The sequence below is a fragment of the Sturnira hondurensis genome, unplaced genomic scaffold (assembly GCF_014824575.4).
Source record: "Sturnira hondurensis isolate 20B ecotype Veracruz unplaced genomic scaffold, ASM1482457v3 Scaffold0009733, whole genome shotgun sequence".
In the NCBI taxonomy this organism is placed as follows: Eukaryota; Metazoa; Chordata; class Mammalia; order Chiroptera; family Phyllostomidae; genus Sturnira; species Sturnira hondurensis.
Genome location: NW_028082364.1, coordinates 6,238,094 through 6,265,772, shown reverse-complemented (window position 1 = coordinate 6,265,772; position 27,679 = coordinate 6,238,094). Strand labels below are relative to the sequence as shown.

At 51.3% G+C, this 27,679-nt stretch overlaps 1 protein-coding gene across 1 annotated transcript in view; it reads left to right on the top strand.

The window, feature by feature from the left end:
• SDK1 (sidekick cell adhesion molecule 1) overlaps positions 1–27,679 on the top strand; it is a 340,546-nt gene that overhangs the window by 25,776 nt on the left and 287,091 nt on the right. The window lies entirely within an intron of this gene.

Here is a 27,679-nt window from a genome sequence, read left to right as displayed (position 1 = left end):
GGGTGTTGCCAGGAGGAGCAGGGACCCCACAGAGTCCCTGAGATGGCCCTGGTGGGAGCAGTGGAGGGCAGACTGTGAACGTGAGGTCCGTGCAGACGTGCGGCTTTGGGAAGGCACTGGGTCTGCATCAGAGGGGCGGACCGAGAACCAGCTGCACGCTCTCCTGGTCCTCCGTCCTAACGCCTGGGGGCTGCAGCTCTTTCCCAGGTGAAGTGGGGTCAGAGCAATGCTGTGAGTGTCCAGCATGAGGACGTTGTGCTGATTTGTCAGCTGGGGCTATGATGAGCCGCGGAGGGAGCCGCCGTCCGGGAGTGGGGTGGGGGTTCCAGAGGGCCTCTGCAGGGGCTCTGGGGGGCGGCGGTTCTCTCGTCTGCCCCCACACCACCTTGCACCCTCGCCGCCCTCTGCTGGGGGGCCTGGGAGGCCTCTCCCCACCGTTCCTGGAGGCTGCGTGGGAAGGGAAAGCTGCTGTGGGGTTCAGGGACGAAGGCCGTGTCACTGGCAGAGCCGGTGGTGGGGTTCAGCACCTGCACGGGGCCTTCTGGGTTTCCTGTGAGAGTTCGGGACAGAGCTGACCTCAGCCGCCTGGGAGGCCTGTGATAGGACCAAGGGGCCTAGGCGTTCGCAGCGTTCTCTGGCCCCAGATGCCACGTGTGGCCAGGCGTCCTGGGGCAGGTCTGTGACCTCCGTGATACTCCCTTTCCTCATCTGGAAGATACTGGTGAGGGGCAGCTGACCTGTGCACCTCACGGGACTTCTGTCTTGGGGCGATAATGGAATCCAGTGACAGACACGAGAGAGAAAGAAGAAACACTGGTTGAAATGAAGGAAGATCTGACAGTGACCACAGGGAAGGTGGGAGGGGGTCATGGGGGGAGGGGGAGGTTTCAGGAACAACTAGGAAGGACACATGGACCAAACCAAGGCGGGGGGGTCAGGGGAGGGAGGGGAGGGTGGCCTGGGGAGTGGGGGCAGTGATGGGGAGGAGACGCAGATGACTGTGCTGGAACAACAACGAAGTAATTAAAAAGAAGAAGAGACACAGGCTGTGAGGAGCTGCGGCCTTGGCAGGAGGGGCAGCAGTGAGATGGGGGGGGGGGAGGCAGAGGCAGCCAGGCCTGCTCCAGGCTGTGGCGTCCCCCGGAAGAGGACTCTCCAGGGCAGCCCGCTGGGGTGGAGGTGCGGGCCCCCTCTCTGCCACCCCGCCTCAGGCCCCCGGAGGACTGTGCTGCAGACCGAGGGGAAGGCGAGGCTCAGACAACTGTCGCCACCCAGCCAGTGCCTTGCCCTCGGGGGCGCCCTCCGTGGTGGAGTGCTTGCTCTTGGCTGTGGCCGACAGCGTGGCACTGTTTTGCCTTGGAAGTTCGTAGATGGGAGGGGCCCAGAAGCCATTTGTCCCTCAGCACGAGCCTCTCCTTCCCCAGGCGGGACGTGCCCACTCTTTATCAAAGCCGGCGAATCGCTGTATCCGGGAGGTAGAGCGTGTCCTTGGTCACACGTGCGAGGCGTGACCTTTGTTTCTGTAGTTGGGGACTCTAGTGCGAATTCCCTATGGCGAGCAATTTCGGGTGTTCAGGGACTGTCTGTGTGAGGTCTGCCCATGTTCACGGCCGTTCAGGAAAAACATCGGGAACCAGCACTGCTCCGAGCATCCGGGTTGCCATTTCCCTCCGCTCCGTGGTGCTGCGTGTTCTGTCCGAAACCTGTGCCGTGCCTGCTCTTTGAACAACGAATCTGTTATCAATAATCTATTTCACTTTTTCTTATTTTAAGACTGGATGTACAGAGAAATCATGGTCTGTTTTGAAGGTGCGGCATGTGGGTTAATATTATTGAGTTATGTTTTCGTTAAATTGATGAGTCTGTCTATGGAAATGAATGTGGACGGGGCCCGTGCTAATTAACGCTGGCGAGAAAGGAGCGGTCGGCAGCCCGCCAGGGGCTGACCTCCGTCCTGAGCCGTGAGTGGACTGTCTGGCTCGTTAGTGCCTGCCTTTCATCTCACATGCTCTGTGAATCTAAATAAATTGTAAATGCTCCACACACAATCTCGTTGTTTCTTTAATCTAATGATGGAGTAAGGAATTGGGGTAAGCATGGAATTTTGAAAAGCAGCTAATGATTAAAAAACACTGTTTCTAAATATTGGGTGGAAAATGCCCTTGTAGCATTTTCCGCACCATTGCCTCGCCCGTCTTCCTCACGCCTCGAGGGAATCTGAGGGATGTGCCTTGCAAGCAAGAGATAGAAAACAGTGGCGGAGAGTGTGAGGCCTGACGTCAACTCCAAGCTCAGAGCCTGGGTCTGCCACTTAGGACCAGTGTGGTCTTGGGCACGTGACTCAGTTTCCTCCTCTGTTATGTCAGCAATGCCATCTGCCTCGTGGGACAGTGAGGGCCAGCCCTGCGGGCACCTGTCAGCACAGGGGCGCAGGCTCCTGGAGGCGTCCTGTCAGCCGTGTCCGTCACGCTCGCTACTGTCGCCACTCGTCGGAGAGTTCCAGACAGAGGAAGGACAGGGTTTGGCGTCAGCTCCCTTCAAGTAGATCCCGCGAAGGAAGTGAATTCTGTGGTTCTGAGGACTTCCGTCCCAGCTGCAGGTATAAAGACCTGCAGTCCGTGCGCTCAGTGGCAGTAGGTGGGCTGGAACGAGCAAAGCAAGGGTGACACAGGTCCAGCGGGGTGGGCCCTGGGGACTGGGTTGTGCAGCCTTGACAGATTGAGCAGAAGCCAGCACAGTGCTCTTCAAGAGGACGTCCTTTTTGGTCCCGGGAAACAGGGAGCCCAGAGCCTGCCGTGGGTGGCATGTGGGGACTTTTGTCACCCCCCTGCTTTGCATCCAAGTCCTAAAAGGAAGAAACCCCTCACTGCTCCCAGCTAAGATTCCATTTCTCCGTTTGAAGACCCTGTTTGAGCAAGATGGGAAGGCTCTGGCGGTCCGCTTGTCGGTCTCGAGGCCCCAGGAAAAGAAGGGGGCTGACAGGGACTGCCGGGAGGGCCACAGCTCACAGGCTCGGGGTCGGGGGGGGGGGCTTGTCGTGGGGCGCGTGACACATATTAACTGCCAAACACACTTATTTGATCTATGCCTATAGGTATGGGCATGTGTGTGCATGTGTGTGTGCACATACGTGAGGGTGCATGTTTCATCTATCACGTGCATATGTGGGACGTGTCAGACAGCTGGTACACATACTTGGTTCCATTATGGACATCGAAGGGACGCATAAGGGGGACAGTTCAGTTTGAGTTAGTGTCAGGCCCCGGCTGGTGCAGCTCAGTGGGCTGAGCACTGGCCTGCGAAGCAAAGGGTCGCCAGTTCGACTCCCCGTCAGGGCGCATGGCTGGGTTGGGGGCCAGGTCCCCAGTAGGGGGCGCGCAAGGGGCAACCACACATTGGTGTTTCTCTCCCTCTCTCCCTCCCTCCCTCCCCTCTCTCTAAAAAATAAAATAATAAATTAGTATCAATAAACTCAGTCTAAATAAAGTAGGCTAAAATGCTTCCCTGTTTTAAAATCTGGTGCAATGGTAAAATGCTTTGACTCTTCCATATTTGAAGTGAGCAAAATTGTAATACTGACTTTCAGAGTAAGATTTGCAATGAAAATAAGACATCTTAAGTCAGAGGAATGGATATCCATCTTTCTCTCTTCAAATGGGGTAATTCCAGGGGGATTACAGAAAAATGGAGGCTTCTTTCGAGTTTTTAACTTAATAAAATATTAGGGAAGCTGAATGCGTGCTGGTGGTGTGTCCCCCTGCGCTGGGGCTTGTTCTCAGTTGACTTCCTGCGAAGCTCTCCTCCCAGAGGCTTGTGCAGGCACACAGGGGGCTCCGCCACAACCCACGGGGGAAATGAAGACACCGCTATGACTGTTGGCCTGGCGGGGGGCCGCCTCATCCACATTTGCCAGGGGCAGTCCTGTCTTGCTAGGACTGTCAAGTCCCCAGCAAACTGGGGGGCCAGCCACACTCCCCGCAGCGTGTAGCTGCTGTGGGTGTAAACTCCGGCTGCATTATGAGTACGTGTCCTGCCCGGTGGTGTCAGAGGCTCTGCATCCGTACATAGGAAAGCATGGGAACAGAAAAATCCGCCCAGCACTAGGCAACCATCCTGTGAATGCGAAGCACGGGACAGAGGTTTTGTGATCAGAACTTAATTTATCTTCAGAGTGTTTTGTGTGGGTATGTCAATGTCATCACATTGTCATCTCCATGTGCAGTTCTTGACCCACCTCACATTTAAGACATAAAAGACATGCATCGCCTGCCCCCACCCCAGGTCCCTCCTGACCCTTGCAGTCAACTCTTCCCACCCTAGATCTTGGCTGTCCCTGATTTGTTTTCTGTCCCTATAGTTTTGAATTTTTCAGAATGTTAATGTGGAACCTCACAGCATAGAGCCTTTTGAATCTGGCTGCTTTCACTTAACAGAACGCATTAGTGAGTCATGTGAGTTGTTGCATGTGTCAGAAGTTTGCTCCTTTTTGTTTCCGAGCGGTGTTTCATGGTGCTGATGCACCTCGCATTGTGCAGAGATTGTTGCTCTGCTCACCAGCTGAAAGACATTTTGTGTATTTTCATTTGGGGCCAATTGCAAGGAAAGTTACGGTAAACATTTTCAACTGTGTTTTTATGTAGACATAAGCCTTCATTTCATTGGATTAAATTCCTAGAGTGGACTTCCTGAGTCTTAAGGTTAACTCTTCAATTTTATAGGAAACTTTGAAGTTCTTAGTTGTAGTCGTCGGAAACTGAGCATTCTATATCCAGCCAAACTATTATTTAAGAGAAGTGGGGGAAATGGCATTTTTACCCAGCAGGCTTTCTTGTTATTTACTGTTGCTTAATAAACTATCCGGAAACTCAGTAGCTTAAAACAGTCATTGATTTTGCCCAAGAGTCTGCAGTTTGGGTGCATGTGGGGAGGCTTGCCTTTGCTCCTCTGGGGCAGCCCAGCCAGTGGCCGGTGGCCCTCTTCCACGAGGGCTCACACCCACCCTGCAAGCTGGTGTTTGCTATCCAACGGGAGTTCATTTAGCCGCCAGGGGCCTCAGCCCCTCTCTAGCCGGCCTTCCTCCTGGGGCCCGGGCTCCTTCAGAGCAGGGGGGCTGGGTTCCAAGAACCCGTGTCCCCGGAGAAAAAGCCCCATGGAAACTGCACTGCCTTTCGTGGCTGACTTTGGAGGTCGCGCCACGTCACCTCTGCCATTAGGCTATTAGTTGAGACGGTCCTGCAGGCCTGCCCAGGACCCAGGGAAGGGGCTCCGCCTCTCGGGGAAGGGTGGCATGGATCTGCTTGGCATGGCCCGCGGGAGCGTTGCAACCCATTTGGAAATTAGAATTTGCCTCGTGGGGCTTAAGAGGTTTACCACTCACCAAACCTCTTTGAAAGAAATTTAAAAGGGCATATTCCAAGAATAAAAATAAATCTGGGGAAGGATAGTGATAAATGCAGTGACAATGAGCAAATAAAGTGGTCAAATGTGTTAGTTAGTCTAATTGAATGCTGAATTTCTTAGGTAAAAAACGCAACACTAAGACTTCAAATTATAATCAATAATGTGGGGCAGGAGTAGAGAAGAAGAGGGAAGGGAAAGCCTGTGAAGTGGTCACTTTGTGTAATCCAAGAGATGCAGACACTTACTGACTCTGGACCTTGGTTCAGAACCCTCTGTGTGACGCTGGGGGCGGGGTGGCTCCGCCGTGGGGGCTCGGCCCCTCCCCCCTCCTCGGGCCCGGGCAGCGCCGCTGCCCCTGCTCCCAGCAGAGTGGAGCCGCTTTTCAGTGGAGCTGCTCCAACTCAGCAGCTTTGACCTTTCGTTTCCCTTTTTCCCCTCCTTGAAACGCTCTTCTTCGGGAGTCCAGACCCCGTGCACGCCTGTTGATTTGTCTTTTGTCTCCCCCTGCTTCTCGGACCCTTGCGCCAGCTCCTCTGTCTTTAACCGCCCGCGAAATACTGCATCTCCTCCATCTTCGGTCCCAGACCTGGTTCTCCCCCACCGCGTGCTCTCTCCTTGGGCAACCTCAGCCTAGTCCGTCCGGGCCCATGTAACTAGGGCTCCTGCAGACGGCTCCCCGGTTTGTAGCTCCCGTCCAAGCCACTCCTGTGACCTTGGGCCTATTCATGACATTCCCTGGATTTCTTTCAGAGGCACTTCCTACTCAACATCCCCCAAACAGAACTTTTAAAAAACTCTGTGTTGACCCTGTTATTCCTCTGTCCTACTTCGTGTCACGAAAACCCTGGGTCTCCTCCAGGGACCCGTCCTTCCCATGAACGACGCTGTTGCCCAGCGGCTGCCAAGCCAGAACCGAGGAGCTCTCACTGCGTCTCTTTCTCCACCTCTACGCCCGGTCGCCTTGAGGTTCCCCGTCTTGTGCCTCCTGATGCCCCAGGAGTGCGCCCCGTCCTGTGTGCTCCTGTCAGCATCCTGCCCCCACCGCTGTCCCCTCAGATACCTGCGCTCATGCCCCCCCGCGGGTCCCTGCGTCCGCTTCTGGTCTCACCCTCCATTCTGCACGGTGCAGGCAGAGTGGCTCGTTAACGTGAACCCGATCGTGCCGCTTCCCTGTGTAAACTCCGCTAGTGTGTTAGTCTGGATAACCAGACCCTTAATACGACCTGCAGCCTCTACAAAGGGCGGTCCCTCCTTCCTCACCTGGCCCGTGGTGTTGGCCTGTCTCCCTGCCTCTGAGGTCCAGCCAAGCCACTTGGGTGTGATGGTCAGACTCTTCGTTCCTAGGGTCCAACGGTTTGTATTTAAATCTCTCTGTTGTGTGGTGCCGGCCGAATTCTTGCGCCTCCGTGTGAGTGTTCTCGTCTGTAAAACAGTTATTAGTGTCTGCATCGTAGGGTGGTTGTGAGAATAAATGAGACGAAACATAAAGTGGTAGCTTGGGGCCCGACGTGTCGTCAACTCCCGGTAGAGGGGGCGTCATTTCTTTCAGTGACCCACGTCCCTTCACGTCTCGGAATTCCCACCAGCTCTTCCCTCGGCCCAGAACTTGACCTTGTTAAAACTGACTTGGCCTTCTGCTCCGGGAGGACCTGCCACCCTCCTCGACCCGGGACGGACCCAGATCACGTCTATTGTAGATCAGTTAGTGCCTGTGAGTAGGGTGGGGGTCCCCTTTACTGCTGGTTGTGCCGGGGTCACCCTTTCAGGCTTAGTTCAAAAGTAGCTTTTTCTAGGGAACTTTCTCCTATTCACCTATTCTTTGTTCTCATAGTGCATCCGATATCTTTCTTTGCAGTAGTTACCATGGTTATAACTAAAATGGGTCAGTTACACGAGGTTTGTTTCTGCTGTTAGGTTCCGAGCTCGGCGAGGCGAGGCCTGGGCTGTCCGGCCTCAGGGCCGAGTCCCTTGTCGGTCTGGTGGGCAGGGCGTGCTGGGCACTGAGAGGAAGGACGAAGCAGTGAGTCGGGACTCGGGCCTGGCCTGCCCTCTGCTTCTGCCATTATGCGAAGTCACGTCTCACCTCGGGCTCCGTCTGTCCCCTGCCCAGTGAGAAGATTGGACTTGACGCTCTCCAAAGCTCCCTGCAACGCCGCGCTTTGTGGATCTCGGCACATCAAAGAAGTCGCTTCCCTTTGTTCTGCCGTTCGGAATCAGGAATTCTGAGAAGGATACAGAATCGGTGTAGGCTCCCCCAGAGACAGAGCAGCGTCCCTTTGCTGCCCAGGGGATGCAGCCCTGGCCGTCTCCCCTTTGTTACTACGGACTCCTCACACGCAGAAGGTGATTCACACCTTTTCTCTCAGCTTGTGGGAGAAATAGAGTCCGTACGATTATGTGATCATGGCGAATCCTACCAACAAGTCTAAGAGTGGGCAACGATTTTATAAAATAAACTTCTCTTTCTCCAGCTCGTTAGCCAACCAAAGACTTTTTCTTGTTGCTGCTGCTGTTCAGGAAAAAAAAAGTAATCTTTAATGAGACAGTGTTGTGAAAAACCTAAAATATTTTCATTGGGTTTTATAATGAAATTAAGTAGAAAGTGAGAGCAACACGTGGAATCCAAAACACCTGTGGGAAATCTTGAGACCACTTTATTGCTGTTTTTTCTTCTAATTTGATTGGGCCTCATAGTGTCATGAGTTTGGGATTTTTTTTTTTTGTTTTCTTGCTTGTTTGCTGTTTGTATTTAGTAACACGAGGAGGTCGGCTAAGACCCTGGAAAGGAGAAGGAACTATTCTGAAGTCGTGTGTGCCTCACGGAAGACTGGACAGGGCTTTGGGATACGAGGTCTCCTGGGGGCGTCAGGACGTTTTCCCGATGACGGGGGATGGTGGGTCATGTGCAGCGACCCCTTGTCCAGCCTGAAGCAGGGCAGGGTGAGGGGCAGGGAGAGGCAGGAGGAGGCGGTCCCGGGGACAGTGGAAACGTCCCCAAACGGCTCCCGCTCACCCCGTTTCCAGGGTGCAGTCCTGTTCTCAGTCCTGTTTGGTTGGAGGTAGGCAAGTAGGAAAAACTCAGTTTACATCGCCCCTTCCACTGGGGACCCTTGAGAAGAACCTGAGGCGGCGTCAGAACAGATAGGACACGCAGATGAACAGGGAAGGTGGGGTGAGTGCAGAGTTTCCCACTCGGAGGCTGCAGTGCCGCTGGGGGGGGGGGGGGGGGGGGGGGGAGGGGGAGCCGGGTGCANGGCTGGGGGGGGGGGGGGGGAGGTGACGTGGAGCAGTGAGAAAACCAAGGGAATGCCCTTGTGCCCCACGGGCCCCACCCTGAGGACCCGCCTCTGCGTGTCCGCGGAGGGTCACGGCGGGAGCTCTGTGCTGACTCAGTTAACAGTTTTCGGGTGCACCTTTCAGTATTCTTGGAAGCGCTCCAGATGATTCTGTCTTCATTTGCTTTTTTCTAGCATTCTTAGAGGGTAAACTTTTACTTCTTTTGGCTCTGGAATAATTCTTGCTGATAGCAAATAAATACTTCAACTGCTAAGATACTTTTTGCCGTAGCATTTGACCAGTTTGAAAGGCAGTGGTTTCCAAATTTCAGTGATACACCAAGCTTTTCAGAAAAGGAGTTCCAAAGGGGATTGGTTTTTATCTCCGCGCTCTCCTCCCGCAGACAGGAGACTGGCCACACTGGGAGGGCGGGGCGTGCGGCCAGAGTGGGGGCTCGCAGGAGCGGGTCCCGGGGAGGTTCCTGGTCCGCAGGGCCCTTCGTTCCACGGGAAGCTCTGGCTGATGGCGCTGACAGCGAAGGAGCAGAAAACAAAAGCATTCCTCCTCTGAAAGAGTCTTCTTTTTGGCTGCTATCAACCGCCTCTTGTTTCCACTGTGCCCTCTTCTACTGAGGCATCAGCTTGTTGGGGAATCTTCAACCTCCAATAATTGATAGTCAAACACAGAGTGGGGCAAAAGTAGTTTACAGTCGTTTACATGGAAAATCAAACAGTAATGAGTAAGGAGTGCTACAGGAACCCCCTCTGTGTTCCCCGCACCCGCACGCCCACCTTGCCCCACCCTGCACTCAAACCCGCCAGACTGAAAGTTCCGCGCACGACAGTACTCACAGCCCTGCGGCCGTCAACTCACGTCCGTCGTGAGATGCCTGAGTGTGGCCTGCCTTCAGTCCTGCCCCGTGTCCCTGCCACAGGCAGGTCTGTCTCGGCGGGGCACTTGCGCCTGCCTCTCGTGTTGGGTCGCTGGCACAGTCCCTTCGTCACGGGGCAGACAGTTTCCTCGGGGGAGAGAAACAAATGTTGATTTCATGTGAGAATTGTATCATAAAAATGAGTTCTAAGTGCCTCTTCCTGAATATTATCATTATTGATCAAACAGTTATTAGAAACAAGAACAACGCAATTTTCATCCCCTTAAAAAAACCAAGGGTAGAGTTTTTATAGGGAATAAGGCATTATTTCAAGGAGGTGTTACATAGGTGACAACGGGGCATGTGTCTGATCGCAGAGTTTTCAGTGCTTTTGAAGTTCCCAAGTTTGTTAAGGCTCCAGGGGAGGACAAGGCAGTGCCTCCAGGTCTCCCAGCCTGATTGCATGTTGACTGAAGGGCTGTCAGCGTGAGTCCAGAGACAGCTCGTGAACGTGAGGGAGAGAAAGCACCTGGGGGGGTGGGGGCTGTAACGGTGCAGGGTGTGGGCGGGGAGGCGGGAGACATGAGGCTCCAGGTGGCGACGGAGGCAGTGGGAGAAGGGGGGGGGGGGGNCAGCGGGAGAAGTGGGGGGGGCCAGGACACGCCCGGGAGGCTGGAGGCCCTGCTCCCACCCCGAGCTCCACGGGGTGAGGGGGTGGAGGGCAGAGGCCGCTGGGGCAGGAGGTCAGCGGGGACAGCCCTGCGTCAGTGAAGCAGGGGGAAGGGGAGGTCGGCGCGCAGGGGCTCTGGCCTCGGTCAGGCTCTGAGTGTCCAGAAAGATGTGGCTGCCGCGGGGCAGGGCAGGCGCACGCAGGGCTGCCTGGGGGTGATGACTGGCTTCTGGCCAGGGAAGTAGGGTTTGCCATCCTCCGTGGTGTGAATGCTCCCACCAACGCAGATTTCAAATGCCACCATGACATTCTTCTATTGGGGGTTGGGCTGAGAAGCACAAACTTGGCTCTTTTGGGCCAGAAGAGGCCGGCTTCAGCCCACGCTGGGTACAGAGCATCCGTGGACTAGTCCTGGGGGGCAGCTGGGCACAACGGGGGGGTGGTCGAGATCAGGGAGCGTTTCCTGTCCCTCCTGACCCTGCGCCTAGAGACCCGGTGACCTCAGTCTCCTTAGCTGTGGACCGTATTAAAACAGGACCAGTCTGCATGGGACCCAGAGGCCACAGTTGCCGGTCGCTGCTCTAGACTGTGTCGAGTCTGTGCAGTGGCTCTGGTGGAGATCCCGTGGGCACCTCAAATTCAGCGGGGCCTGACTAGGGATCATATCCAGGATATACACAAAAACTTCTACGACTCCGCCAGGAAAAAGCAAACCCCCAACTCAAAAACAGGTCAGGGATTTGAGCAGACATTTCTCCAAAGAACATGCAGAACGGCCTATAAGCACCTGAAAAGATGTTCAACGCCACTGGTCATCAGGGAGACGCAAATCAAAACCACAGTGAGCGGCCACCTCCCACCTATTAGGACAACTATCATCTTTCCAAGTGGAGAAATAACAAGCGGTGAGGCTGTGGAGAAATGGGGGCCCTCTCGTGCGCTGGTAAAAATGGGTCTGGGGAGGCTGCCGTGGGGCGCAGTCTGGTGGGTGCTGAGGGCAGGAAACAGGGCGCCCGTGGGACCAGCAGCTCTGCTCCTGGGTCTGTGCCCTGGGAACTGAAAGCAGGGACGTGCACAGGCACTTGCACACGCGCACTCACAGTGGCGCTGTTCACAACAGCCAACAGGTGGAAACCGCCCACGGCGTGCCTCCGATAAGGTTTCAGTTTATGAATCAGGCCCAGTAAGAGATTAGCAGCGATCGCTGATAAAATAGACCAAGTATGACAGTACACTGTGATAAAAGTTATGTGGCTACGCTCTCTGCCCCAAGGGTCTTACTGTCCCGTACCCACCCTTCTTCCTGTGATGATGGGACGCGATTAAATGCCAGGCCAGCTCCTGAGTGTGTGACCATCTCTCACTCTCAGTAAGTGGCTTGGTGTGGCTCACCTCAGGGTCCTGTGCTGGTGTCCACAGGGGTTCAGTGCTTTCTGGCACCGTGCGATGCCACCGCCGCCCCTCCCCGTGTCCTCCCGTCCTTGTTGAGAATTCTTTGCCCACGTCAGCTGCACTGTGCCCTCATCACACCCCAGCCTGCTCTCCCCTCGAGAAACAGGAGAGGACCTGGGAGCAGCCGTCTGAGTTTGCACATTTAAGTAGCACATTTTGCTGGGAGTGAGTTTCCAGATAAGGTGTTGCCTGGCAAGGCATTTGCATCGAGTAAATTGATTGAATGAATGAATGCAGATGCAGTCTGCTTACGGGTTATGTTTATTGTGTTTGTCTGTCTCCCCTGGAGAAGAAAGTCCTGCCATTGTGAGCTCTTTGTTGTTTGTTCTCCGCTTCCCTGATACCCGGGACTGGACCCAGCATGCACTCTGCACTCACCAAATATTTACTTAATAAGCAAATGGTTATTTGCGCCTTTTATCTTTAAGAAAAACATGCCTCTTTGATCTGTTAAAAATGGCATCACATGGAGGATTTCAGTAGGGAGTGGGAAAGGGAGGAATTGGAGGGAAAAGGTACAGGGAAGAAGCATAATTAGTTGGCATAAAATAGACGGGGAGAGATAAAAAATGGTACCGGAAACAGAGAACTCAAAGAACTTACATGTGCAACCGACGGACATGGACATAAGTGGGGCGGGGGGGAAGCTGGAGGGTTGGAGGGGCAGAGTGGAGGGGGATAAAGGGGAAAAAAGTGGGAAAACTGTACTAGCATAATCAATAAAAATACTTTAAGAAAAGCAGGAGGAAGCAGCGGTGGGCAGTAGGTGTAATAGGTGGGTTTCCGTGCCCTGCATTGAGCACACTCAGGAAAGGACCAGCAGCCTCACCAGCTGGACAGCTCGGAACAATAGAAAACTGTCAGCTCACGGTTGGTGAGCTGGAAACATAAAATCAAGGTGCCAGCAAGTCCCCGCCCCCGTGCACCCCGCAGGGGACTCTTCCCTCGCCCCCTCCTAGCTTCCAGCGGTGTGCTGGTGTTGTCCACCATTCTCTCTTCACAGCCACGTGGCTCCGTCATCCCCACCAGCACCCAGGGAGTCTCGGCGTTCTTGTGGCTTCTTCTCACAATCCACTCCTACCAGACTAGCCCGCACCGCTCCAGCCGGGCCTCATCTTAACCAATTGTGTCTTCAACGGCCCTATTTCCAAATAAGGTCACATTCTGAGACCTGGTTGTTAGGACTTAAACACTGTAGGGTTTTTCAGAGGGGGGAGGGTAGGAGCACAAGTCAACCTGTAAGAGTTTTCAGGGCAGAGAAAACGACTGGAGACAAAGAGGAACATTCAGCTAGACTTCGCAGATATTGTGGGTTCATTTCTAGACCACCCCAATAAAGCGAATATTGCAATAAAGGGAGTTGCACAAATTTTATGGTTTCCAAGTACATATACATTTTATGTTCACATTATACTGTAGTCTATTAAGTGTTCAATAGCATGATGTCTAAAAAGCAGTGTACATAACTTGGTTCTTAATTAAAAATACTTTATTGTTAAAACATGCTAACCAGCATCTGAGTCCAGCGAGTCATAATCTCTTTGCTGGTGGAAAGTCTGTCCTTCAATTTGTTAAAAACAAACAAACCATAATATCTGTGAAGCTCAATAAAAATCAGCAGAAGAAAACAAGGTCCACAATGATAAAAGCTAATCAGGAACAAATTATCTTAAATGTGTGTGCACCAAACCACAGAGCCTCAACACGCATGGAACCAAAACTGACAGAGAAATAGACAAACCCCCCATTACAGTGTGGACTTGAACATCCCGATCTCAGCAGTTGCTGGGACTACGGGACAGAAAATCGGCAGTGACACAGAGCAACCGAGCAACACACTCAACTGGCAGCTTAATAACCTGTGTAGAGCGCCACACCCACAAAACAGAACAGCATCCTTTTCAAAGACGCCTGGAACACTCACAAAGGTAGACGTTTTCTGGGTCCTAAAATGAACCTCAGTGAGTGAAAAGAGTTGAATTCATACAGAAATCTTCTTCAACCTTAATGGAGTCAAGCTAAAAATAAATAACAAAGACCACAGGAGAATCTCCCAACACTTGGAAGTTAAACAATATACTTCTCAATAATCCTTGAATCAAAAAGGAAAGCTCAAAGGAATTTTTAATAATGTGGGGAAGTGGATGAAAATGTAATGCAGCACATCAGAATCTGAGGGTTGCAGCTACAGCGGGTCTGAGAGGAGAAGGGATAGCGTGTAAAATTTTTCTTCAAAAAAAAGAGTCTCAGTCAATAAACTAAACTCCCAGCTCAAGAAACTACCTAAAGAGGAGCAAAATGAATCAAAGGAATAATAACGATCAGAGCAGAAATCAATGAAATTGAGAATAGAACAAGGTGAAAAATACTTTTCAAAAACACACTTCTTTGAAAAGATCAGATTGAAAAACCTATGGCAAGACCAACGAGAGGAAAGACACAAACCGCAAGTATGAGAAATGAGAGTGGGTATCATGGGAGATCCTGCCAAGGTCAAGGTGGCGAGGAAGGAGCAGTGTGAGCTAGTCTCTACGCATGTATTTGATTGCTCTGGTGAAACGAACCTGCTCGAGAAAAAAGGAAAATCCACCAAAACTCAACCGAGACGAACTAAATAACCTGAATGGTCCAACGACCGTTAAGGAAACTGAATTTATAATTAAAATGTTTCTGAAAGAAATTTCTGTGCAGTTTCCAATGTCACTGCATTTGAAGTGAGTTTCACTGGGGAATTTAACAAAACTTTAAGCACCCGTTTTACACAGTCTCCTCCAAAGAAATGAGGATGGTATTACTTCTAGCTCAAAACCAAGTAAAGACAATGCAAAAAAATAGAGCACTATAGACCAATGTCTCTGACATAGTCACAGAAGTCAGCCAAAGAATGACGCGTCGTGATCAGTAGGGTTATTCCGGTTATTAAAGGCTGATTCCATTCAGCAGTCACCCAGAGAGTTCAATTTGATAATCACCCAAAACTGAAAACAACCCCCAAAACCCAGCCAACCGACATGGGCCTGGACTCGGTAGAGAACACTCAGCCTGCGGTGCCCCGGATCCCAGACTCTGACGAGCATGGAGCAGGGTGAGCCGCCTACACGGTGGCAGGGCCTGGAGGAACCTGGAAGGAGTCAAGGTGAGAAAAGATTCAGTCCCCACAGGTCACGCACGGTCTTCTTCCATTCATCTAAGGCAGGGTGTCAAACTCATTTTCACTGGGGGCCATATCAGCTTTGCGGTTGCCTTCAAAGGGCCGAAATAATTTTAGGACTGTGTAAATGGAACTATTCCTTAACTGCTAAGGGGCCGGAATTACATTCAGCCCTTTGAAGGCAACTGTGAGGCTGATGTGGCCCCTGGTGAAAATGAGTTTGACACCCTTGATCTAATGTTATCAAAATGGAAATGTCCAGGCATGGAGAACAGGTGAGGGGTTCCTAGGGGTCAGTGACACAGGGGAGGAGACACAGGTGGGTGTGACTGCACAGGGCTGCAGACGGGGTCCTCAGGGGGGTGGAGGAGCTCTGAGTCTGACTGTCCCCGTCAGTGTCCCGGGCGTGGTGCTGTCGGGGTACACGGGCTCTCTCTGTAGTATTTCTTACCACTGCGTGGGAACCTGCAACGAGCTCCACGTGAAAAGGTTAGTTTTCAGAGAGTCGTTACTGAATGAATAGAGGAAGGAGAGCTCATGGGACCGGCCTCAAGGTCTGCATGGAACTGAATTTGTGTGACGTCCCATGGAGGCGTCACAGGGGAAGGAGTTCTGCTGGTTCTAGATGACTCTCCTTCCCTGAGTGACAGAAAGGGACTGGAATCTTGCTTTCTGCAGCTTCTCAGGGAGTAGGGGGGGGGCAGATAGTGATTAAGGTTTCCAGTCTCCAGATGACTGTAGTGACCACCCTCTTTCCTTCCTGAGAGCTGGGTTCAGGACACTGGTAATCTGAGCGCAAGGCCGGAAGAGCTGACCGGGGCCGTGACCCCTGCCGAGGGACTCCTGGGGTTTTCCTCCAAAGCACGGAGGAGCCCCCCAAAGAACTCCGCTGGCGGCTCCTTTCACCTGCCTTCGGGGGCCCTGTTCATGGAGTCGGTGGTCTCCCTGCTGTTTCTGGACAGCAGAGGCTTCCCGAGTGTCCCTGGGCCAGCAGTGCCACTGTCCTCCTGAAATCCCGGGGAGCAGTGGGGGCCCTCCCGCCAGGGTTGGCACGTCGCCCCTCGTCCTTCCCCGGCTCTCTCGCATCCTGGTCATGGGGCCTTTGGCAAGTTGGTTAAACTCTGGGGCTTCTGGTCTGAACACGTAGACTGAGAATGGGGCAGTTAAGCATCGTGTCTGCGTCGGAGGCGTCTGGAGGGTAAAGGAGAGGACATAAAGCACTGAGGCCAGCATGGTGGCTGGTGGCACAGAGCAGGGCCGTGGGCTGGTGCCAGATGGCAGTGTCATCTCTGCCTCCAGCAGGCAGTGAGGCTTCTTGAGGCCACTTAACTGTCCCCGTGGCTTCCTCATCTAGAGCTTCAGTGTGTCAGAGTAGACAGTATTCCAAGTACCGGGCTGCCCAAAAAGTCCATTACATTTTTTCTTAAAAATAAAAGGTAGGTTTTCCTTGTTCACCAAACTTTACCGATTTGGATATTTTGAGGACGTCAGCTGTCCCGCTATTGGCTTCCAGTGGGTAGAGGCCAGGGTGCGCTAAACACCTTCCAGTGCAGAGGACAGCCCCGCTGCAGAGAATTGTTTGGCCAAAGTGTCAATAGTACCAGGAAACTTTGCAAACCACTTTGGGCAGCACAGCTCCTTCTCCATACACTGCACAAAGCTCCTATTGCATTTTAGTTGTGTTTTTACCTTTCTTGAAATAATAAAGCATAATACACCAAAATGTTGCATATCTCGTTCCATCTTCAGCATTAAGATAGCTGCACAAAAATTCACCAATTTTGATCATTTTTAAATGCACGCTGACATGACAGCTGTCATGTCTAACAGTACAGTCTAACAAAATTGTTTCAAATGAAGTTAAAGACAACTAAGCACAACTAGAGCCATTGTATGGAAAAAATGTAATGGGCTTTTGGCCAACCCAGTTCCTGCCAGTTTTCACCATCTTGGATTCTAAGGTGACCTTGTTGGAGGCAAAGTGACAAAGTAACATGGTGGTTGGATACACAGGCTGTGGAGTCTCTCAGGCCCATGTCCGAACCCTGCCTCTGTCCTGGGACACGTGCCACTCAGAGCCAAGCCGTCAGCTTTCCTAACAGGACTATGATTTTGTCCCAGATGGGGTTGTGAGCCTTTGGCTTCCACACCTCCCCACTCCCAGGCTGCGTCGTGATTGCTCTAAGCCAGGTTAGCAAACTGAAGCCAGACAAGGGCAAGTCCGTTTCCTCACCCTGCCTGTTTCGTGTTTCTGCAAACGGGTCTTATGGGCCCTTAGCCTCCTATTCACGTGCCTCTGCGGTTGCTCTCCAGCTCTCTGGGCAAAGCTGGGTAGTTGTGACAGAGGCCGAATGGCCTGCAAACCCTAAACCTTTTTCTATCCAGTTCCTTACGGACCATGTTTGCTGACCCCTCCTCTAGGGAAGTTACAACACTCCCGTCCCTGGGTTTCCTAGCTTCCCTTGCAGCTATAGGAAAACGGGTGGGCAGGATTCCCGACCCATGTCTTGGACCTGCTGCACGAGTCCTGGATGCCCCACCTCTGATATCTTGTTACGTGATAGAATAAACTCCTGTTTTTTGAGGCCTTTTAAAATGATTTGTTGTTGCTGCTTGTGACGCAGTGCAATGTACCTTTTAAAAATCCCTTTAGGATTTGTAAAACTTTGGACAGTTACCTAAGTTATCCAGGCCTTAGCATCCATACCCATTTGTCACATTTACTAGTAATGAGGGTTAAGTTAGATGATAACTACAAAGTTTCTACTCAGTTCCTCCTACAGAATAAACAAATAATTATTATTTTTATTCAAATATTTTTTCCTGATGAATGCATACATGATTTTAAACTACTTTGATTCTGAGTCTACACAGGCACATATTTGCCAAATTAAATACCTTTTGCAAAAATCATGTTTTATTTAGAAATGTTTTGACAGCCAGAACATGTGTTTCTATTGCAAAGAAAAATACTTCCAGTTTAGGAATACTTGTTTTGATCAGATCTGTGTGGAAATGAATGTTTGCACTTGAGTCATTAAGCTACAAAATATGTTTGCTGAGTGCTTTTGCAAATAAACTTGTCCATTTCTTAGAATATTGCCTTGGAAAAACACCCAGGGGCGATTAGGCTCTTAGGCAAGGTCTGCACTTTATAACCCGGAGCAGACCTAGCCTTGCGAGGTGAGGGGACAGCAGCAGGGACAGACCGAGCGGCTCCTGTCATTGCGCCGCTGCTCACTTCTGACACTGGAGTCATTCCCGGTGCTGTCTGCGGGGACGTCCACACGACCACTCCCTCAGACCCAGAATTAAATGACAACTTAGGCGTATGTCTCAAGCATTCTACAATATTGATTTTTTTACTGTATATTTTTTCTTTGAAGGCCAGGAGTAACTAGTATTTTGGGGGGCGGGGCAAAATTGCAGTAATTCCCTTGAGGCCTATTGTTAATGTTCAGTGAGAGTGACAGGGTTTATCCTTTTAAATTCTCACGCTGTTTGTCTTTTAAATTTTACATGTAGTCAATCAAAAAGTAAGCCCACTGGATAGCCTGTGTCTTTTGCTGGCATTTAGGATAAAGAGAAAACCGATAAATCATTATCCAGCAGCTCTACCGATACTGAGTCATGAGATCGTGGCGCAGCCTCTACAGACACGTCACCCAGCGAGTGCCACCGTTGGCTCCTGCAGAAAACGGGAAAGCAGTTCTCCTTCGCCACCACCCCCTCCTGCTTCGTCGTCGTCGTCATCATCTTCTTCTTCTGGTTCTTCTTTAGAGACACGAGTGGAACACTTATCTGAACAATTAATAAAGGAGAACTTCCCCAGTCTGGCAAAGGACATAGACTTCCAGGAAATCCAGGAAGCTCAGAGAGTCCCAAAGAAGTTGGACCCAAGAAGGAACACACCAAGGCACATCATAATTACATTAGCCAAGACCAAAATGAAGGAGAGCATCCTAGAAGCAGCCAGAGAGAAGGGGACAGTCACCTACAAAGGAGTACCCATCAGACTGTCAGCAGATTTCTCAAAAGGGACCTTACAGGCAAGAAGGGGCTGGAAAGAAGTATTGCAAGTCATGAAATCCAAAGACCTACATCCAAGATTACTCTATCCAGCAAAGCTTTCATTCAGAATGGAAGGACAGATAAAGTGCTTCTCAGATAAGGTCAAATTCAAGGAGTTCACCATCACCAAGCCCTTATTATATGAAATGCTAAAGGGACTTATATAAGAAAAAGAAGATGAAAAATATTAACAGTGAAAGGACAGCAAACACACAGTTATTAACAACCACACCTAAAACCAAACCAAGAGGACAGCTAGATTGGGAGCAGAACCATAGAAATGGAGATCACATGGAGGGTTAGCAACAGGGGAGTGGGAGGAGGAGAAGGGGGGAGAAGGTGCAGAGAATAAGTAGCATAGAGGGAAGGTGGAAAATAGACGGGGGAGGGCAGGAATAGTATGGGAAATACAGAATCTAAAGAACTTGTGACACATGGACATGAACGAAAGGGGGAGAATGGTGGGGGAGGGGTGTGCAGGGTGGAGGGGAGTACAGGAGGGGAATGGGACAACTGTAATGGCATAATCAATAAAATATATTTTTTAAAAAAAGAAATGGGCTCAGGAAACAAGTTTCAGCAAAAGAAGACCCTGTGGAGCTCAGGAGAGAGACTCGCCTCCGAGGGAGAAGGCGGCGCGGGGCACCTGGGGGAGGAAGGCTCACAGTGCTCCACGGGGGGGTGGGGGGGGGGTGGGCAGCGGTTCTTGAGATTCCACGTTAGTTTTAGCCCCATGTAATACCACACTAAGATTTTTTCAAATTGATTACCATTTTCACTGCAAGGTCAAGATAAACTTCACATTAACAAAAGCCATATGGCTTGTTTTTGAGTTCCACGAAAATGTAATTTAAAAGTAATACTTTGTATTTATAACACCTTTCTTAATGTGAAGTCTCAAAACACTTCAGAAATAACATACACTATTACGTTAGCCTGCATTTACAGGCAGTTCACTGGGCTAGTGTTCCCTTACCGTACTCAGGGACCCACCAGAAGTACGCAGTGGCCGCAAATGTAGTGCGCTCGTCCCTGTAGGACGGTTTTTTCTTCAAGGAAAACGATTTGGAAGAAAATTTCTTCAACTTATCATGAAGAAGTACTTGTTTCCCATGTTCTTACCATTCAGCACAGAGCACGGCCGTTTCTTTCAGACAATTACACCAGATTTTCATACCTAAGATTTCGTTTCGACATGAATAAATTCAATTGTAAGTGAAAACCAGTGAGAGATTTCTGAATCTCAGACCCGCGAGGGACCAAAAACAGCCGCAGTTTTTCTTAAGTTTGATGACTGTCACAAAGCAGAGTAAGAATGCCACTGGACGGGACTGTCTTGTGAGCTGGGGCGGTCAGGCTAGTCCTGAAGCACAGGAGGAATCGCAGGCTGCACTATGGACCAGAGCGGACCACTCCCCGCCGCCCCCCCCCAGCTGTGGGCCCGGGCAGCAGCCCCAGGGACCGCCCTGGCTTGCAGAGGGCTGGGGGGGGCGGCAGGCCGGCCTCTTCGCCCCGCAGGGGGGAGCCGGGGCGCCATGGTGCACACAGCAAACAGTGGCAGATAAACGTGCTCTGGCGGTGTGACACTTTAAAACGGCATAGAAGGTCATTATCTGACATGACCCCACACTCTTTTCTCACTCACTGATCTTACCGATGGTCCTCGTGTGACCTTGGCCGCCACACCAGCACAAACGTGGGGCCCACCCGTCCCCCCAAGGCCTGGCTGCCGGTGTGCTTCGAGTACGTTCAAGTCAGGGAAGGAGAAGTCGGGGCTTGTAGCATGTGCTCTCGCCTCGAGGAAGAAGTCAATCTTGGTGCATCTACGCATTCACTCCCGCAGCACGCATTCAGCACCGGTTATAAGCCAAGTGACGTGTTCGCCGGGGGCACCCTTACGTCGGTAGTTAGAGGGGCTCTGTGTGCGCCAGGCTCACCCGGCCCTCTTTCCACTCCCCTCCCCTCCTCCGCCCTCCCTCCCTCCCTCCCTCCCTCCCCTCTCCCTTGCATAGTACTCATTCGTCAGTTTTTTGGGGGAGTCCTACAGTGTGCCAGGCACCCAGACTAGCTGTGAGCACGAGGGGTATAGGGCCTCCTCTAACTTACAGATGAGTGGGGAGACAGACAATAAATAAGTAACTAGATAAATCATTTTTGTTGCAATTATAATGATAATGCCTGTTCAGAGACCCCAAATAACTTTTGATTTCCTTTTCTTAAAAAATTCTGATTCTAAAACCGTACAGAGAGCTTAGGAAATATAGAAATATATCAAGAAAAAAAAAGAACCCATCATTTCCAACAAAGTAACTGTTGTTAACATTGGATGGATTTCTGCCCCTTTATTCTTCCTCATGCGTGCACAGGTGCATTTAGGACCATGGGATGTATTCACCTTGCTGTTTCCTTTAAATAATTATTAAATAGAACTTCTCCTGCTACTAAATATCCTTAAAACATATCTTAGGTGTGCCAAATAATTTTTATTTTCGTTGTGCACTGTAAGTTATTTATCTGTTTCTCCATTTGCACACAGTCCAGGTGTGTTCTCCAGGGTTTGTGTTGGTTTAGCCTATGTGACGGGTGAGGATTAAAGTGTAAATTCTTGTCACCTTTCTGACTATTAGCCTAGACTGTCATCTAGAGTTGAAATTACTGGGCCAAAGGTTGTATTTTTAAGGTACAACACATACCACATCATATATGAAGCACTATGAAAATATTATGGTTTTGACCCATTTTATATAACATAATATGGAGCATTCTTCTGTTTTCTAGAATTGTATCAATTAATGTATCCTTGGAATCTGAGTATTTTGCAGATTTTAATTAAATGTTAGTTTAATGGTCAGATTCTGTATTCCACTATTTCAATATTTCATTCAATCTTTGTAGTCAGACATCCTCCAGTGGTGCCGTGTGTGTTTGCGTGTGATTTGCCAGTCCTCTGCCATGACAGGGTTTTGAAAATTATCTGAATATATTCTAGATAAGTAAAATTATAGATGACATATATTACATTAATGGCATGCTCCTGTATAATACATCAATATAGGGTTATACTATATTATTTCGTAAGGACTTTAACAACTTGGTAGTTTTTACACATGACGAAAGAGCCCACACTCGTTGCGATGCTGCTGTGTTCAGAGCCATGTGCCTGTGCGTGCACCAGAGCCGTGTCTTCGCCCGTCTTCCCGACAAACCGGTCTCTCTCGCCGACCGGCCTTTGGCGGTGCCTGGGGCCGAGCTCTCAGAGGCACAGCCCCACCGGCTCCCTCTCACTGAGCGTCTTTCTCTGCGTCGTCATCTGTGCTTAAAGTGGTTCCAACAGCAGCGCCCACTGTACTGACACTTAATGCAGTGATAACCTGGATTTCTAACCCTTTATGGGCTCGAACTTCTAAATCAACAATAGGGAAATTAATTAAAGAACAAAAGAAGTACTGTATGTAATTATTTTCTTATTTATTCTTTTTCTTAATTATCTTACTAAACAGTGTGTCGAATGTAGAGACTAAACGTAATTAGGAGAAAGTGATTCGCTTTGAAGGGACAGCATGGCTGCGTTTCTGGTTCCCTGGGGTCCAGCCCCCGTGTGGGGGACCCTACTTAGCACCCCCGTTCCTTGGAAGACGCGAGGAGCCGGGCGTGTGCCGGAACCGGCCTGGGTCTGGAACCGCCGCGACGAGGGCAGCGTTGGCCGAGAAACCCTCCGGAGCCCTGGACGGCGATGCGCGCTCTCAGGCTCTGGCGTCAGGACTGGAACGGGGAAGAAGTCCTTTATTTTCTAGACTTTCTTTCTCTGTCTTTGCTCAATTCCTGAAACAAAACCAGAGGGAGTGAATGAGGGGAATGTCGACCATTCTTTGCTGTTTTTTTTCCTACTACCCTTGGGAAATGATGCTAAGGACTTCGTGCAGGGCCGTGGTTGTCAAATTGCGCGCCTGCTGATGGTAAGAAAAGCCGAGGTACTGAAATCCGTGTCATGCCAACTGCCCCCCCGCCCCCCGGCACACTGTGGTTTGCAGCGTGACCCCAGGGAGTCTCGAGCCCACGTGGAGCTCCCGCCTCTGCGTTCTCCACCGCAGCTAAGTTGCCCCTCTAGCTGCCAGGTCTGGCCTCCCGCTGCTCTGCTCCCCTTCGGGTGTGATGTGAGACGGCAAGAAAGGCTGCTGGGTTTGTTCCTGAGACTGTAAGGTATTCGCGGCCCAGTGACCCTCCCTTCCTCTTTCCTCATCCTCTTCTCAGTCCCGGCCCCATCCAGTTCTTTTCCCGGCTCCACCTCCCAGTCATCGTCTCTTGCCCGGAGCACGACAGGTGAGGGACGTTTTTACGGCTTCTCCAGCCTTCGGCCGGGATGATGGAGCACCTGTGTTCAGAAGGCCTCCCCCCGGGTGCTTCCATCTATGAGAGGCTCTCGAGATGGCACGGTGACATGCATGTGGAACCGATCGGGGCACGTCAGGGCCAGGGTGGCAAGGGGAGGGGGAAGTGGGCCTGTGCAGGGGACCGTGAGGTGCTGTTGACGGGATGGCATGTTCCGGGTCGTGGGGGGGGGGGGGTGGCGAAGCAGCTCCCGCGTGAAGAAGGCCCCTGCGCACCCTGCTGAGGTCCTGGTCTCTGTCCGCACTGCACCACCGAGACCCTGAGACACATCCCTTAGGGGGAACGGGGGGAAGTGGGCACGGTTCCCCTCTCGGCCCTCTTCAACTTCCTGAGAATCCGTGATTATTTCAAAGTGATGATTTTAAGAGTCTTCTCCGATGTCCTTTCTGTGAGAACTGTCCCACTCGAAAACACTTCTCAAATACTAGCCTTTGGCTCCCCAAGGGGCCTGCTTCTGTTGCGGTTTCGCTGTGTTGTAGTTGTGTTGCATCAACAAACGCTTTCCTGCTCTTTAAAGGGAAAAACCGTTGTCTTGACATTGGGCTTTGGAAGGCTTCCTAGCTGCCTTGCAGAATGAACCACACGTCTGGGGCCGAAGGGCAGCTTGGCGCACCGGAACCCACAGAGGCCGGCAGCGCCCAGTTCCTGCCTCCTGGCGTTTGTAGCCCCGGCTTCGTGGGAACACGATGGCAAGCTCCAGGGGGCAGAGCCTGTGCCAGGTGCCCCGAGACGTAGCTACTCCCTTTGCATTATTTGATAGACTTTAAAAAAGGTATTTGATATATTATTTGGCCAAAGAAGAAGAAATTTTATTAAAACTCTTTAAACATTGCTTATTAAACTTTTTCTATTGCTTATATGCCTTTTACATTTGAATTCCTTCAGGACAGGCAGGGTATTGGTATTTCATTTTTCCTTGGCAGGGTCTGTGACACTTGTGGGCAGCGTCGGGTATAATTAATCGTTCCGTTGTTGCACGTGTCCGCATTCTGTCATCCCTCCTGGACTTCTCAGAGAGGGACCATGTGGAAAACCTCTGCGTCCTTCAGAGTGGCTAGCTGGGAGTAAGACTGTCACATGCCGGACACATCTAATAACTTGTTTGTTCTCTGCTTGTTCCATTATTCCATGCTATTTTTATGAGGCTGAAAACAATCCATTGCCCAGATCTGCTTGGTTTTTCATTAAAATTCACATGTTGAAATTACTGAGGATGAAGCTTTGCTTGGAGTTGTTTCCAGTTTTGATACACAAACTAGCTGTTTAGGGAGCGTCTCCTCTGTCTCTGTGCTTTACTCAGTTCAGCAGTCCGTGTGTCCATCCAGCTTCCCTCCCGCGCTAACGCAGGCCGGCGGCGGCTAAGGCAGAATGTGAGTGCCGAGCACCCTGCCTCACCTACAGCCCCGTCGTTACTTGAGCTACAGGGGCCCCCGGGTGATGGAGAACATGGCGGAGAGGCCAGTGGGGCGCCGATCTGGACAGCCAGCCTCAGTCTGCATTTGAGGACGTGTCCTGGGGGTGTTTGCACTGGCAATGGGTGGTTCCTGTCTTCAAGTCACCTCGTACTTTACGTGTATATCGAATGCTTCATCATTAATAAATGCCTTGTTGATATCTTTATTACTCTGGCTTCATGTAGTAATACAGAGATTTTTCTCTAATATATAAAGTATATTTGAAAGCTATTCTATTACATTCATATCAATTTCAAACTTTAAAATTAAATTTTATTTCCAGGGAACTCTCAGGTGGTGCTTTTGTGAATTCATCAACTTTAATTTGATAGCAATTTATATTATTGTTCAGAAGGTAAAATAGCATTACATTAAAAAAATCAAATTATAGTCCTGGCTAGTGTGGCTCGGTGAATCCAGTGCCATCCTGCAAACCAAAGGGTGGTTGATCCAGTTCCCAGTCAGGGCACAGGCCTGGGCTCGGGCCAGGTCCCCAGTAGGGGGCGCACGAGAGGCAACCACATATTGATGTTTCTCTTCCTCTCGTTCTCCCTCCCTTCCCCTCTATAAAAATAAATTAATAAAATCTTTTAAAAGTGCAAATTATGTCATTTAAAAAGGTTGGTATACAGGGTCCAGCATGAACATGTCATTCTGTGACATCACAGTCCCACCCTCAGACTCACCGTGTGACACGTTGGGGGAATGTGCAGATTGCAACTACAAATCCCCGCACCGTGTGATCACCCTACCAGCTGCACTCAGGCAGGCGCTGCTTCTGCCAGAACCTGCTCTTTCTCTTTTATCACAGAAAACAGTATGATTTAGCTTTTTATAAACAACATAAAAAAAACATTTCTAAATGCTTTTGCAAATTTCCTTTTTTTCTTTAAAGGGAAAATAATCTTCATTAACTTAGGAGACTGTGCTATCCGTCATCTTTGCTGTTAAGGACTCATTTATTGTGTCATTAAATATTTATTCAGCACTGGGCCTGTGCTTCGGGGACATGGAGGGAGCGGGAAAATGAGGTCTCCGACCTCATACGGTTTACATGGGAGAGGCAGGCAGTTAACAAGTAAACAAGACGATTACAGACAGCCGTAAGTTGTGAGAAGGAAACGGAGGGCTTCCTCCGCGTGTGGTTAAGGACGGCTACCCCAAGAAGGTGTCATTGGGCCGATTCAGGAAGTACAGAATGAGCCGGCAGAGACCTGGGGTTGGGGCGTCTCGGGCTGCGGAGATGGCGAGCTCAGAGGGCCCAAAGCAGAGTGGCTGTGGTGTTGAGGAAGCCAGAGGACAAGTAGTGCGGTGGGAGAGCGTGAAGCAGGGGAGAGCCCCGGGGACGACCCGGAGAGTTAGGGAGGGGCCAGATCCTGGGGACACCGTTGGAGGTTTACTCTGAGTGGGCCGTGCCTGGTCCCGGTGTGTGGCCCCTGTTTCCGAGCAGAGACGGGGAGCGGCCCTGCCGGGCCGACCCCCAGGACACTCTCCCGGGCATTCTGTGTGGTTGTCCACTTAGGCTCCCAGAGCCTCGGTCGCCCTGGGTGTAACCTGAGGCGGGTGGCTGTAGCTGCACGACGAGGTGTCGTGAGCGTCCTGTAAGAGACACGCGGGAGAGGCTTAACCTGGCTTTTGGGACAAAGCAGGTGCTCAGTTGTAGGATGATTGCTGCGACCCATCGTCACACTGTGAACGGACACCTACGTCCCTGCCCGAATGACTGCGTGTGGCAGTCCTGTAGACACGCGGATACGGGACTCGCGTTGTTTATTGGAAGTATGTACAGGGTACACCTAGACACAAAGCAGAGAAACCTATTCGGGAAACGAGTCAGAAGAGGCTGCAGGAAGGCACTGAGCCGAAGTGCAGCTAAATACACGCCAGCAGCCTCTCGACTGCCTGGGGGCCTCACAGCGTCGCCCCTGCCCCCCCGCAAGTACCGTGGCATTCCTTCCTTTGCGGCAGAGCCTCATGTCCCCAAGCCCCTTGAAGGTGCAGACCTTCCCACACAGTCCCCGGACTACCGACTAGTGTTAGCCTGCGCCCATCTTGAGGGGTTAGAAACAGCCAGGGGGGTGCCTGCCTGCGTGGCTGAGAACCAAAGGGTGGCAGGAGACAGGTCGCACCCCTAGATGGGGCAGGAGCCCAAGTCTGCAGGGTCAGAGGGTCACGGACAGCTGGAGGGTGCGGGGGGAGGGCCTCACAAGGCTTAGGAAATGGGAGCACCCCCGAGGCAAACACCTGTTGTCCAGCGGGGCCCGCCCACCAGCACGGGGCGGGTGGCGAGGACACTGCCTTCCTCACGCAGGGATGAGCCGAGCGCCCTTCTCCTGCCCGGTCTCTGGGCTCTGAGCGGCTGTGTAAAGTGCCCCGGGGGCGTCTGTCTCTCCAGGCCCCAGAATTCCAAGTCCTCAAAGAGAGGGTTTCCTGGGTTTGCTAAGAAAGGGCCTCCTGGGTGGAAGGAGAGGGGGACGATCGCTGCACACTCTCCCTCAGGAATTTCTTCCCTCGTGGATTCTCACCACCTCACGCAGCTCCTGTCGCTTTCTCCCAGCAGTCTTTCAGCATCCAGTGGGGCTTTGTCTAGACTTAGTGTCTGTGACAGAAAATACGGTGAAGAGTCTTTTCAAACACGTGTCAGCTCCACGAGAGCAAGGTCCCATCAGTCGTCAGGTTTCTTTTCACGGTGTTTGATCACTGGTCATGGGATCTGGTCTAGAACTTTCATCTGGAGAACAGACTCGCTTCGAGAGCAAAGCCTCTCGGCAGCGTAATATTAGTTATTACATCGTCTGCTCGTCATGCTGAGTTGACAGTCAGAGCCTGTTGGCAAGTTCCGTTCCTCGTGTCTGTTGCGACTGAGAGCAAACCTGAGGACCGGGAATCAGCAGAGCGGGCTTGCCGAATAAAGGTCACATTAATAAATAAAGGTCACATTCGTT